The sequence below is a fragment of the Clarias gariepinus genome, chromosome 24, assembly GCF_024256425.1.
Source record: "Clarias gariepinus isolate MV-2021 ecotype Netherlands chromosome 24, CGAR_prim_01v2, whole genome shotgun sequence".
NCBI classification, from domain to species: domain Eukaryota; kingdom Metazoa; phylum Chordata; class Actinopteri; order Siluriformes; family Clariidae; genus Clarias; species Clarias gariepinus.
Window position 1 is genome coordinate 22,238,791 of NC_071123.1, and position 14,268 is coordinate 22,253,058.

The 14,268-nt window shown below is 37.6% G+C and overlaps 1 pseudogene; it reads right to left on the bottom strand.

The window, feature by feature from the left end:
• LOC128511927 (GTPase IMAP family member 8-like) overlaps positions 1-14,268 on the bottom strand; it is a 28,652-nt pseudogene that overhangs the window by 8,862 nt on the left and 5,522 nt on the right.

A 14,268-nucleotide genomic window follows, 5' to 3' on the forward strand; every position in this document is an offset into this window, starting at 1 on the left:
CTGGAATGTAAATCGCCTTGAGGGCCAGGAACTCGTCCTGTGCGCTAGCTTATTCAAGCACCGCATGCACAGTCTGCCCTGGCGGTTCTGAGCAGAAAAGAGAAAGCTTTTATGGCGTTGAATCTCAATCCTAAGGAACGAAGATGAGCTAGGACGACATCCCGATGTCGAAGCGCTAGCTCCTGAGACTAAGCCAGAATCAGCCAGTCGTCTAATGTGCGGGGTGAGCTAGACCAAATGGAAGGACCCGATACTGGTAAGCTTCGCCCATCAAAACGTTTCCCAAACAGAAGCTGTGCATTTATAAAACCATCCAAGACTCTTTGAGATCTCGCACCGCTGCCTATAACGCGGGACTTACGTCGAGTGACATGGACTTGTACAAGGCTGCGTCATACAACGTGCACAAAGCGGTGAAGGAGGTGAAGCAGCGCTTTTGGAGAAAACTAGAGTCACAGCTCCAACAGAGTGACTCTAGGAGCCTGTGGCAAGGAATAAGGACAATAACAGACTATAAAGCACCAACATCTGGTATGACGAACGCAGACGTGACTCTGGCAGATAAGCTGAACACCTTCTATGCTCGCTTCGAGGCTTCCGCTAAAGATGCTAGTAATGCTAATGCTAGCGGCGTTAACAGCTGGAGACAGGAAGACACTGCCAGCACCGGAAACGCGAGTCCTCAGAGCCTGAGCAGACCAGCTACTGTAGCACCTGTGTTCACAGAGATATTCAACCTCTACAAAGTTACTTATCTCAGTTGATGATACCCACATGCTTCAAAGAGTCTATGTTCTATCATTGTTCCTGTTCCAAAGAAACCCCATCCTGCTTCTCTCAATGACTATCGTCCTGTAGCCCTCACCTCAGTAGTGATGAAGTGCTTTGAACGGCTGCTCAGCGACTTCATCATCTCCTCACTACCTGACACACTGGACCCATTACAGTTTGTTTACCATTCAAACCGCTCTACAGATGACGCTATCTCTCATCTCCATCTCCTCTCATCTTGCTCACTCACCTGGAAACTAGAAGGGGGAATCATGTTAAAATGCTTTTTTTTTAATTACCATAATTCCCTCCACACTCACCACCAAGCTGGAGCACCTAGGACTCAGCTCATCTTTGCGTCAGTGGATCTTTAATTTCCTGACTGCTAGACCACAGGCAGTAAAGATGGGCTGACATGTCTCAGCCTCCCTCACTCTTAACACTAGAGCCCCCAGGGTTGTGTTCTTAGCCCCCTGCTGTACTCATTGTACACGGACAACTGCGTAGCCTCTACCAACTCCATACCATGATCAAGTTTGCTGATGACACCATCCTGGTGGGCCTGATCACTGACAACGATGAGACGGTCTACCTGGAGGAGATTGAAAATCTGGAGAACTGGTGCCAGAGGAACAGTCTTCTTCTAAACGTCAGCAAGACAAAAGAGTTGATAGTGGACTTTAGTACAAAGCAGGAGAGGAACTACCAGACTCCCGTCTTCAACAAAAGCCCAGTGGAGAGAGTGGACAGATTCAGATACCTCTGTGTCCACATCATGCAGGACCTAACATGGTCCTGTCACATCAACACCGTGGTGGAAAAGGCCCCGCAGCGTCTCTTCCACCTCAGACGCTTGACAGACTACAGACAGCCATCCCAGCAATGAACTGTTCTCTCTGTTGAGGTCAGGAAAGCGATTCCGCTCCCTGAAGACCAACACAGAGAGACTTCTTCCCGCAGGCGATACGGTCTCTTAATCAGTACACCACACAGTACTGATCCATTTTGCACATCCACACATATGTTTCTTGCACTCACTCTGGACATTTCGGACATTCATTGACACTAGTGGCCACTGCACATTCGTAAACATTAGTTACTTACACTTATAAATGACCTTAAATATGTATTTTTCAGGCATATTTGCACACCCCCTGGACATTCTGTTTCCCTGATGCACATAGTCACTTTAAATATGTGAATTATAATACTTTCAGGCATATTTACACACCCCCTGGGCATTTCTATTTAAATTCAACTTCATTCCCATACAAAAATTTCATAAATTCTATATTTTCTATATTGTACAGCTGTCTCTCTTATTTTTCTTATATATTTCATATATTTTGCTTATATTGTATATTTTGTACTATACAGATATGTTATTCCTTCTTAGTTAAATTTACTTTCTATTTTTCTTTTCAGATTTATTTTCTATTAAAAGTCTTTTATTTTAAGGTCATGGGCAGTCATCTAAGCATTTCACTGCATACGTACTGTGTATGACTGTGTATGTGACAAATTAAATTTGAATTAAAATTGAATTATATATCATAACACAATACAGAGGAATGCTATACTGTATAGCGGGCTAAAACACAAAACAGACATATGCTGAATGAATCAGAACAGTTTCCATATGACCTTGGGACAGAGTGTAACGCAGGGAAACCGGCATGTGATTTCATTAGGTAGCACCAGGTAGATAGAAAGTCGCTCTGGTTTTAGGGCCAAAGCCAAGCTCAGAGGGAGAAAAGGCAAAGACAAAAAAACGTCAACATAAGCCTGCGTCAAAGAAAAAGAAAGCAGCATGCAATGAAATGATGCATTGTGCTAGATAACATAACACAATACAGAGGAATGCTATATGGCAGGCTAAACCAGCATAAATCAGAGAACCATCCCTTTGACCTGTGGACAAAGTGTAACGTCAAAAAACCGCATGTGACTTAATTAGGTTGCACAAGGTAGATAGAAAGTCGCTCTGGTATTAGGGCCAAAGACAAGCTCAAGAAGAAAAGACAAAGGCGGAGACAACGAAACGCCAACATACAGTAAGCCTGCGTCAAAGAAAGAGAAAGCAGCATGCAAGGAAGTGATGGACGCCTTAGTGAAAAAAATATATTCAAACCTTTGATTGTACATTGCAAATATACTAACAAAAAAGTTGTACCATCAGATAACATATAAAAGGTATACAAACATCATGCTTTTTAAACTTTAAACATACTTCAAAATAAAAAAATATTATATAGGAAAACATACTTTAAGTAAAAGATGAGTGTAGTTTTTTAAAGCACACTTATTTAAACTTTGTTTTTCAATTTTTGGCATATTAAAAAAAATGCTCAAAAATCATTATAACAATATACAGAAAGTATTTATTAGAATACTAATTTTTTTATATAAGGTAGTCTCAGTATATTTTCATTTAAATTTAAATATACCTATTCATGTGTATTTATCTGCCTCATAATAACTGATGTAATGTGTTTCAAAAACATAGTGTAGAAAATGCATTCAGCATAAATGAGTCTAAACACCTTTAGTGTACTGGTAACAAATTTGCAATACAGTATTATAGAAGATTGTGTGTACTATATTATGTTGTTTGTATGTATGTCTTTCGGCTGCTCCGGGTGTTCCGGGAAATTCAGTTTCCCTACGTTTCCCCGGTCGCGCGCAGTGCGCGCGCAGATTCGAATCATGACGTCACTCGCTACCAAACCCTGAGAAGGCGAACGAGGATTTTAACAGTTTTTCTCTCGTTTTAAAGTGTTTTTTACGAACTTTGTGAATTAAACAGATAACCTACACAAAATAATCGAGTGTCTTTTGCTTTTTTTTTGTATATTTGAAGATAATTCAGACGTTTTAAGCCGCTGCAAAAGACTGGTTTGCTGGACCAGTACTGACATCACGACTACTTTTAGTACATTAGCTGTGTGATGATAGATGTGATACTGATTTATTCTAAATATATTTAAGGTTATACTTTGTAATTTATTATACTCAAGGGTAGCGTGTCTACTCGTGATAACCACCATACTCATTTTTTACCCACTCAAACATCCAGTTCTATGGTGTACATATCAAACACACAGGTACAACAATTATAGGACACCACAGGACATAGTTATTCATCTTATTCACATCTATCTATCTATCTATCTATCTATCTATCTATCTATCTATCTATCTATCTATCTACCTACCTACCTACCTACCTACCTACCTTAGCACCCACATATGATGGGGAAACATGATATCCTGTTTGGATATCCATGATAAAACAGACATACATAATTGGCACAGCACTTATTATAATAGCATTTTTACATTAAATAATGTATCTGAATTGGTTATTTTTCTTTAATTTCACAAAATATAAAAACTTAAAGTTTATTACAAATGTTAATTGGGTGAACTGATTTCCAGGAGTCTCTTGTTAAAAATAGTGTTTTTTAAAAAACATCATCTCACTGTATTACCTAAGCACACGTGTCTCTAAGGCAATTTCAGACATCCCTTATACTTCCACAGCCAGTAGGAGGAGGGAAACCGATTTTTCTGATGCCCAGAAAAATATGTTTCCCATACCTAAATTGAAAGACAGTGTTTTTTAAACATTTTGTGCATATTGTGTTACCTGTGCCCCATGTATACATGTCTTTGAGGCAATTTCAGACATCCCTGATACTTCCACAGCTAGTAGGGAGTAGAGGTCGACCGATATATCGCGCCGATATTTGTCATTTTTTAATATATCGGCATCGGCCGATATCCTTGTTTAGTAGCGCCGATTTAAAGTCAGGCACATCCGCGGGCAGTCCCATGTTATTGATGCGGTGGAATGTGCTGCTGCCGTGTGTGAAGGACCCCAAGCCAAAACTTCAATGCACTAGAATGCACTTCAGATGTTCTGTGTCATTTATACCGAACACAAATGTTGCTGGTTGCTAGTAGTGCTGCACGATTAATCATATCGCAATCGCAATGTCAGCCTATGCGATTACATTACAGCAAATGTTGCGATTATAATAAATAAACAAATGCGTTCGCGGACGTAACAAGACATTCATTCTAAGAGCTGTATGGCCATTTCTTATATCAAAAATAAAAAATAACCAGTCAGTCTTGTGTAGCGCGCATGCTGGTGGTCACGTGACTTTCCGCAGCGCAGTGTGGAGACGGAAGAAAATGGATACAGAAGAGACCGACGCTGAACTTGTGCCCAGAAAAAATGCAAGCTCTGTTATTTGGCGATATTTTGGTTTCAGGATATCGTACACTAAGCAGAAAGAGGTACTGCGCAAAATTGGCAAAACTAAAGTCGCTACATCAGGTGGCAACACGACAAATTTATATCAGCACCTGAAGCAACACAGAAAAGTATGATAAATGCATGGCGGTAAAAGCCAAGAGCAGTAAAAAGACCAAACAAAGCACAACCCAGTGTGAGCAGAACAAAACAACACATTATTAAAGATGCGTTTGTAAGTCTCAGTAAGTGACGTAGCGATGTTGAACTTGAAATAACTGCAGTGAAATTCTTTTTAACTCCTACGGACCTTTGGTCAAGCAGGACGACCGAGACATATATTAGCCTAACCGCGCACAATGAGTTTGAACTGAAAAGCCGTTGCCTGCAAACATCGTATTTCCCTGACGATCACACCGGAGAGAACACACTGTAGCCGCGGGTTTAAGAGAGGAACTGGCTGCATGGGACCTCTGTAAGGATGGTTTGGTCGCAGTCGCAACAGACAATGGCACGATCATCGCCAAAGCGGTGTAAAAAAATTTAACATCGGTAAGTTAAATTAATTTAATCTTTTCATATTTAAAGCTACTTAACTGTACGTTAGAGAGGACAGGTATTAACAGATTTATTTAAGAATAAATGGAAATACAGTGTAGAAATCTGTGTCACAAAGAACACTAGAAATGTCTCATTTAAATTATTTTCATGATTATTAGCATGACTCTAAAATTAATATGTTTAAAGGACACTTTTCTTTCCTTTAATCTCTTTTTCATCATTAGATTAAAAATGGTGAGTGATTTGATAAAAATACCAATAAAGTATATGTTACATCCTCCTTAAATGTCCCTGTTTTGGGACAAAATGTAAAAATATTTTTTTTAAATAGGTATTTGTTTTATTTATCTGTACTTCTGACTTTCTAATTTAATTTAAAAGTTAATTTAATGTAATTTAATTCAATAATGTAAAGATGTTACTGTTATTTAAATTTGTACAATTTTGTTTTAATTAGAAAACATTGTTCATTTCTAGTTTCTAGATTGCACTGTACACTATATCTCAGTTGAGAAATTTAAATTTCAGCATTATTAGTAATGTAAGTGCATTTTCCTTGCTAACAAGCAAGTTGAGTCATACCACTTGTTTATCGTATCGCAATCGTAAATCGCAATTTTGACCTTAATAATCGCAATGTGACATTTTTCCCAAATCGTGCAGCCCTAGTTGCTAGTGTTTCGGCACGTCATTATAATTTTTTTTATTATGTTTTTCTATATATTAGTTTTTATTTTTATATTTTTCAGTTTAATTGATTTTTATTTCTTTTATTTATGTTGTATTTATTTTATTTAAATGTACATTTAAGTTTATTCATGTTCCAACAAACTTGAAAAATTCTGCTAGATAAATGCTCATAAAAAAACTGTGAATCATTTACATAAATGTTTTAATTACCCGTTTTATTTATAAGTCAGTGTTCAATAAATTATGTTAAGTTTAGAAATGTTGTGCATCCACTCGTTATTAGTGTGACCTTTTAGCATGCAAATGAAAGGGAAAACTTCAAGATATCGGCCCTAAAAATCAGCCAAAAAAATCGGCAGCACATATCGGCTATCGGCTGACCCTGACCTCTAAACATCGGCATCGGCATCGGTTATAAAAAAAACCCATATCGGTCGATCTCTAGTAGGGAGGGGGAAACCGATTTTCCTGATGATCAGGGAAAAAAAGTGTTTCCCATACTTCAATTGAAAGACAGTGTTTTTTTTTTTATATATTTTGTGCATTGTCTTACCTGTGCCCCATGTACACATGTCTCTGAGGCAATTTCAGACATCCATGATACTTCTACAGCCAGTAGGAGGAGGGAAACCGATTTTCCTGATTGCCAGGAAAATATGTTTCCCATACTTTAATTGAAAAGACAGTGTTTTTTAAACCATTCTGATCACTATTTTATCTTTGCTACTGGCACACATGTCTCTGGGGTAATTTCTGACATCCATGATACTTCCAAAGCCAGTAGGAGGAGGGAAACCCATTTTCCTGATGCCCAGGAAAATATGTTTCCCATACTTTAATTGAAAGACAATGTTTTTGAAAACATTTTGTGCATTGTGTTACCTGTGCCCCATGTATACATGTCTCTGAGACAATTTTAGACATCCATGATACTTCCACAGCCAGTAGGAATAGGAAAACAGATTTTCCTGATGCCCAGGAAAATATGTTTCCCATACTTCAATTGATTTTTAAGTGTTTTTAAGTGTTTTTAAAAAACATTCTGATCAATATTTAATCTTTGCTACAGGCACACATGTCTTATATTCCAAAATAATATTTGCATGTCAGGTTCTGCTTGAAAATAGAAAAGCGAATGTGACAAAGTAACACAGAAGAACTGAACACACACACACACACACACACAGTATGTATTTATGTACAGTACCAGTCAAAAGGATGGACACACCTTCTAATTCAATGTTTTTTTGATTTGTGATTTATTTTATACAATAAAGAACAATACTGGCTATTTGTTATTTGGATTTGATACCATTTGTAAATGGTATTAGGCAATTAAGTAACAACCACAACACTGCCAACAGTCAGCTGCTATTTTTAAATGCAAAGGTCAGGTCTGTGTGCTAAACATAAATATACCTTTCAGATTGTGAAATTAAACTTTTTAAAAATGTAAAAAATAAATTAAAAAAGAAAAAGGAAAACAAGCAAACTTTTAATTAAATAAACAAATTTTAAATTCAAATAATACATCAATTACAAAGTAATTGGGGGGTCCTAATCTGTTAAAACAGTCTTACAACTTCACACTGCGCACAAAATAAGTCCACATCCGTTCGTGGGTTTCCACTTCAAAACATGTGAATCCACCTGTCGCAGGCACTGCAGGCAATCTGAAAGATAAACAAAATCACATCAACTGTGCATTGTGTTATCTTTTCCGCATGTACACATGTCTCTGAGGCAATTTCAGATATCTCTGATACTTTCACAGTATGGAGAGGGGGGAAACATATTTTCCTGTGCATCAGGAAAATCTGTTTCCCTCCTCCTACTGGCTTTGGAAGTATCAGGGATGTCTGAAACTGACTCAGAGACATGTGTACATGGGGCACAGGTAAGACAATGCACAAAATATATATAAAAAAAAACACTGTCTTTCAATTGAAGTATGAGAAACATATTTTCCTGATCATCAGGAAAATCGGTTTCCCCCTCCCTACTAGCTGTGGAAGTATCAGGGATGTCTGAAATTGCCTCAAAGACATGTATACATGGGGCACAGGTAACACAATATGCACAAAATGTTTAAAAAACACTGTCTTTCAATTTAGGTATGGGAAACGTATTTTCCTGGGCATCAGGAAAATCGGTTTCCCTCCTCCTACTGGCTGTGGAAGTATCAGGGATGTCTGAAATTGCCTCAGAGACATGTGTGCTTAGGTAATACAGTGAGATGATGTTTTTTAAAAAACACTATTTTTAAAAGAGACTCCTGAAAATCAATTCACCCAGTTAACATTTGTAATAAACTTCAAGTTTTCATATTTTGTGAAATTAAAGAAAAATAACCAATTCAGATACATTATTTAATGTAAAAATGCTATTATAATAAGTGTTGTGCCAGTTATGAATGTCTCTTTTATCATGGATATCAATACAGTATATCATGGATTTCGGGATATCATGTTTCCCCATCATATGTGGGTGCTAAGATAGATAGATAGATAGATAGATAGATAGATAGATAGATAGATGTGAATAATATGAATAACCAAGAGTGTGGTGTCCTATAATTCCTGTACCTGTGTGTTTGTACACCATAGAACTGGATGTTTGAGTGGGTAAAAAATGAGTATGGTGGTTATCACGAGTAGACACGCTACCCTTGAGTATAATAAATTACAAAGTATAACCTTAAATATATTTAGAATAAATCAGTAACACATCTATCATCACACAGCTAATGTACGTGTAATAAAAGTAGTCGTGATGTCAGTACCTGCCCAGCAAACCAGTCTTTTGCAGCGGCTTAAAACGGCTGAATTATCTTTAAATATACAAAAATAGCGAAAAGACACTCGATTATTTTGTGTAGGTTATCTGTTTAATTCACAAAGTTCGTAAAAACACTTTAAAACGAGAGAAAAACTGTTAAAATCCTCGTTCGCCTTCTTAGCGTTTGGTAGCGAGTGACGTCATGATTCGAATCTGACCGGGGAAACGTAGGGAAACTGAATTTCCCGGAACACCTGTAAGGAATACTTGTATTAACCACAAAGTGTACTTTTGTTAGTATTTGGAATTGACCAAAAGTATAACAGCATGCTACTGCTGCAACAAGAATATACTCATAGTATATTAAACATGTATTTGTAACACAGTAAAAATAGCTTTAATGTACTTATAATACATTAAATATATACTTTAATTTTAGTAATTACTGTCAGGTATGTACGTTAGTACACGCACAGCCCTTATGTTTTAAGTGTATAAATGGCATAAAGTGCCATAAACCTAATACACTTAAAATTGTGCTTTTGTACAATTTGATTACAACTAAGTGAATGCACTTAGTCCAAAATTAGTTGTTCCAAAATAGCAAGTCTGGAGCAAGTACACTTATACACTTTAGTATACTTTGGCATTCTAGGATTTAATATACTTAGCATACTTCTTTTCACTTGGGTTTAGTTTCCAATTACGGTACGGTTGTAAATTTTGTACATTTAAGGTTTTAATTTAAACGCGATCGTAATTTTTTTTTTTTTTTTTTTTTTAAACATGGAGACCGCGAGCAGCGCGTGCCTACCTGACTCCGCCGCCGATGAGGAACAGACAGGCGCTTCCTTTTATCGCGGTGATGTTGACCTTCGCCAAAGATTCGAGATTCTATCTTCTGTTCATCAAGAAATAAACATACAAAAAAAAAACACAGAGAACCGATTACAAATTAATCTATTTTAGATCTTCTCCCATTAAATCCCGCTGGAGCTAAATTCTTCAGAAACCCTGGTGTTGTGTGGAAGTTGGTTCCCCCATTGAGATGAGTTTCCCCACCCCTGGTAAAACGGCGCAGTGCGCGCGCATTCAGAGCAAGGCTTGCCCGACAGAGGTTATGCGCGTACCACTGAGACTCCACAGAGGGCGGGAAAGACCCGGTTTTAATCCCCGGAATGAAAGAGACGGAGAATTGCACGCGCCTTAAAAAAAAAAAGAAACTCATCATAACATGCGTTGTATTTTTTGATCATTCTACACATTATATATATATATATATATATATATTTTTTTTTTTTACAAATGGAATCGTTTTCTTTGGTACTTTTCCAAAGGATATTTTAATTGTATATTGATTAATTTTATGCTCAGTTTGGGTTTATTCAGATGTGATTTTGTAACCTAGCGAGCTGATATCATGGCATTAAATGCAAACTATCTCGCATTATTATTATTATTATTATTATTATTATTGTAGGGACTGTATCTGATGAGTCTCTATTATGGCACATATGTTTTTTTTTTATTTAGATACTGTCCGATACTGTACTGTTTTTCTTATATTCTCTAAGTAAAGAGGTTTCCACACCTATCAGACTGTTGCTACTGATTTGTTTCCACACCACAAGTGAATTAGCTCAGTTTTATCCTTTTAATTATGTTCATCATATGAAGGGAAACACATCCAGATGGATAGAATTGTCCTCGTCTGATAGAGTTTCCACCCTGCTTCTGTCATGATGTGAATAACTTCCCTCAGGTATCAGACTTGTGTTTGCTGACACAAAGATTTATTTAATTTCCACTAGATGGCGCTTGTGTATTTAAACACTTGCTTCTTTAAATACATAGATATATACTCAGTAAAAAAAGAAACGCTGTCCCTGCTCATCTGCGTGAACGTGCATTAGGCATGCTGCAGGGAGGCATGAGGACTGCTGATGTGGCTAGGGCGATAAATCGCCGTGAGACGCCTAAGACGGCGCTACAGGGAGACAGAAAGGACAGCTGAACATCCTCGCAGTGGAAGACCACGTGTAACAACACCAGCACAGGATCGGTACATCCGAATATCACACCTGCGTGACAGGTACAGGATGGCCACAACAACTGCCCGAGTCACACCAGGAACACACAATCCCTCCATCAGTGCTCAGACTGTCCGCAATAGGCAGTCCATGAGGAGGAGATGCACTGCATACTTCAAGCAGCTGGTGGCCACACCAGATACTGACTGGTACTTTTGATTTTGAGCCTCCCTTCATTCAGGGACACATTGGGAAACATTTTTTGTTTATTTCTTATGGTGTTGACTCTTTTAGTGTTCATACAAATATTTACACATTAAGTTTACTGAACGTAAAAACAGTTAAAAGTCAGAGGACGTTTCTTTTTTTGCTGAATATATATATATATATATATATATATAAATTATATTATAATATATAATATATTGTTCATTCATGTCTTCTGATGATGGCGACACATTTTTACGTTTTAAATAAGATATGTTGACATATTTACGAATCAGGACATTCGCATAGTTAACACTATCAGATGATAAGGTAGCCTACTATTAGGAAATTAAATTAATTTTATTAAGGACCATTTAAAACAAGGCATTGCCATGTCTTTCATTGTTTTGTCCCTGTTAAGACATTACAAAAACTATATAAGAAACTTATTATGAATTTTAAAGCACGAATTTGGGCATCTCATTTTATCCTTATGAAAATAATATGAAGCACATATACACACAATTATCATGAAAGATCTAATTAGATCTAATAACTAATGATATACAACTCTTCGTTGTACTTGGTCCGGCTTTTAGATAAGTCCTTCCATGCGCCATCTGGCAGATATTTAGTGAAGCACAACACATTTATTTAAATTCCCCAATGATGCTTGCGGCACACATTTTTAATGGCCACATCTTTATTTATTATCTACATTTAATATTTATTTAAGCAATTTCCCTCTGGGATTAATAAAGTTCTCTGAATCTTAAATCATTCTGTACTCATGGATCCATTTAATCTTTACATTCATTGCTATAGTCTTGATGCACAGATCTACCTCAGCGATAAATATAACTAAAAATACCTGGGGTGTCACGGTAGGAAGGGAAGCGCATGAAGCGATGCTCCCATCATGCATAGTGTCCACTGTACAAGTCTCTGGAGGCACTTCAGTTGCTCAGGTCAAGACTCAGCAACGTTATGAAGCAATAAAATTAAGTCAGCTGACAACCTGAATGTACTGAATCACCAGGTTATCACATTTATAGAGGTTGTCTCACCTGATGACAACTATGATACTAAGTTAATACTTAAAGAAATTAATATGACAACGTTAAATAAATTCATAAATTGCATATGAATTATACATGAATCGATGAATAACATGTAATCAAATGTTTTGGTACCGTTCCTTTTTCTGGTCTCCTCCACTTCTGCTTTCTAATGTTTCTTAATAAGTTTGGGTCCAGTTCCAAATATGGCCTTTGTTTACTGCCACCATCTCTTCTATCTTCTCCAGCAACTCTAAAACCTGAGTGTTGTCATTTCTGTCTTTGTTGTTAAAAACATGATATCTGTTTCCACATTTTTCAACCAGCCACTGAAGAGCCCGTCCTTCGCTCTCAATGTGTCTCTCTATGGTTGTGTCTCCTAAAGAGTCTCCAAATGTAAAGAGCACCATAGTGTGACTCCAGACACTCACATTGAGAAGGCTCAGGTAATGAACTAAAGATTTTCTCTGTTTTTCCTCAAAGGCGAAGTCTAAACTCACAATCAGCAGTACAGCGTGTGGACCTGGAGGACACATGGACATGCTGAGTACAATCTCTTCAAGTAAACCAGTAGTGATGTTTTTCCAACTTTTATTTCTCTGCCACCCTGGAGCTTCAACCACAGTGAGGTTCCTTCCTGCTACTAATCCTTGTCTCTTCACACTCTGGTCACTCTGGTCTAACCCAAATTTTTCAGTGCCCAGGATGGTATTTCCTGATGAACTTTTTCCAGCATTCCTATAACCCAGCAGCACAATTCTCACTTCTGAGAGATGATATAGATCTGTAGAACAGAAAAAAAAGACATTGAGTCTTTGTAATAATTTGTATTTGAATTAATAAAACATAACTGTACTGTGGTATATCAAAAGTTGGTCACACTGCATGGTCAGCAATTAGGAACACCTTGTAAGTGCTTTTTGTAGCCAGGTCTGAGTCCTAATTCTTGTTTGGAGATTTTAGCCAATTTTTACTTTTAAAAGTCCTGTGAGATTCCCTGGCTGTCCTGATTGCACTGCTCGTCTGAGGTCTACCCACAGATTTGCGATGATGTTTTGGTCAGGGGACTGTGAGGGTCATGCAAATCTTTCATCTTGAGCCCCCTGAATTAACGCATTGAGTATATTGTGGCGTGCTTAGGATCATTATCCTGTTGTACAAAAATTCTCTTTTTGTATGTTTTTATTTTTGTATTTGTGATGTTCGCCTTCAAATTTAGCTGGAATCTATTCAAATCAGATTTTGCTAAATATTCAGGTCCTTCAAAGTTTTTGGGTCTTCCAGACTGCAACTTAAACCCCACCGTTCCTGTTAACTGCAATTGATTCATTCTTTTAATAACTATGATCTTCTCTTATAGGCTTCTCCTGCATTGTGGCCATCAATTATTGTCCTTCTCAGAGTGCTACGCAGTTGCTTTGAGGAGCCCATTTCTCTTGATTGTGGGGAGAAGGTTTAAGGAGTCATAGTATTTATAAAACTTCAACAAAATGCTATATCTGGTGATGATTGTGAACAAGCTAACAAACCTAACCAATTTTAATTTGTGCAGTTTTCGAATCTTTTGGGGTGCTTTTTTTTTTTTTTTTTTGCATTGTGCTTCTTCGCTTTTTTCATTTTCTATACTGCGTATCCTGTAGAGGGTTGCAGGGGGGCCTGGAGCTTATCCGAGGGTATTTGGGAACAAGGGAGGTCACAACCTGGATGGTGCCCATCCATCACAGGACACACAAATACAATGGAAAACCATTTAGCCTAACCTGCACGTCTTTGGACAGTGGAAGGAAACCTGCCAAGCACAGGGAGAAATAGCATACCCTGCGCACAAGGACATGAGGGAGTCGAACCCTCGACCCTGGAGGTGTGAGGCCACAGTGCTAACCACTATGCCACCATGCTTCTTTTACTTAGA